We start from the raw sequence: 1136 nt of genomic DNA on the forward strand, positions 1-1136 counted from the left end.
GCCCCGCAGGGAGCGCTTTTCAAAGCCTTGGAGGGAACCCCGAGGGGTGACAGCCGCAGCCCGCGCCGGGCCGGTGCAGCAGAGGGCGGCCAGCATTTCACTCCCATGGACCATGGCAACCCCCGAAGCTCTGCCGCTCCCGGGAGGGAAGTGCAGCTGTCAGTCAGGATTGTGCAGCGGCTTCGTGGCGGATGAGGGAGCCCGGCTTCCTCCTCCTGCCGCGTGGAAGGGAATCATCAGGAGGGTGACCCCTTTGCTGACCTTTATGCAAAGCACGGAGCTGCTGCCCCGAGCAGGGGGAGGGAGCTACAGGGGAAAGGCACGAGATTCTGAACCTAGTAGATTGATCCGGGGGCCCCTCCCCTCCATTCACCTTTTAAATCCCCCAAACCGCTATTTCCTAATTCAACACCACCCTGGTTTGCAAGCTCCGAGGTCCAAGTGGTGGTGGCAACCCCTGCAATCCAGTATCCATATTCCTCCTCTGAAAGGCACACCTCCCCCCACCCCCGCCCATCTAAACACTTCAGCTCTAATAGGCAACCCGTGTAATAATCATAGATGCCATAGAGTGAGGCAAGGACCACTGCTAACTAATGGCGGGTGCAGCTATAACCACTTCTGTTTCATTCTCTTCTGCTCTGCTCATTCTGCTAAACAGGTGCCTGCAGAGCTGGACCGGGAAAGAGGGCGGTGGGCAGATGAAATCTGAGCCTCAGAGCGTGAAGGAGTGGGTGACTACCCCCTGGACCAGCACCCCCAGACCCGCACACATCCCCCCAGACACATGCACCCCTGAATAACCATATTCCAGAGGCGGCCCAGGCCAGGCCAGGGGAGGGGGGTTCTGAGGGTAAGAGAAGCAGGATGGGCCCCACCAGCATGGGTCAGTGCTTGAACGTTGACTTATGAACCAGGAGGTCACAGTTCGATTCCCATCAGGGCACATGCCCGGGTTTCGGACTTGATCTCCAGTGTGGGGCGTGCAGAAGGCAGCCAAAGATCTCTCTCATTATTGATGTTTCTCACTCTCCCTCTCCCTTCCTCTCTGAAATCAATAAAAATATATTAACAACAAAAAATATATATATTTTTGCCCTAACCGGTTTGGCTCAGTGGATAGAACGTCGGCCTGC

The 1136-nt window shown here is 56.4% G+C and overlaps 1 long non-coding RNA gene across 1 annotated transcript in view; it reads left to right on the plus strand.

Moving 5' to 3' along the window:
- The first annotated feature begins 40 nt into the window (after nt 1–40).
- Nucleotides 41–1136, plus strand: part of LOC106727666 — a 2415-nt gene continuing 1319 nt past the window's right edge. The window contains exon 1 of the long non-coding RNA XR_001363900.1: nt 41–730. This is a non-coding gene — a long non-coding RNA (uncharacterized LOC106727666). The remainder of the gene's footprint in view (nt 731–1136) is intronic.

Source organism: Myotis brandtii, unplaced genomic scaffold (genome assembly GCF_000412655.1).
Source record: "Myotis brandtii unplaced genomic scaffold, ASM41265v1 scaffold463, whole genome shotgun sequence".
Classification (NCBI taxonomy): domain Eukaryota; kingdom Metazoa; phylum Chordata; class Mammalia; order Chiroptera; family Vespertilionidae; genus Myotis; species Myotis brandtii.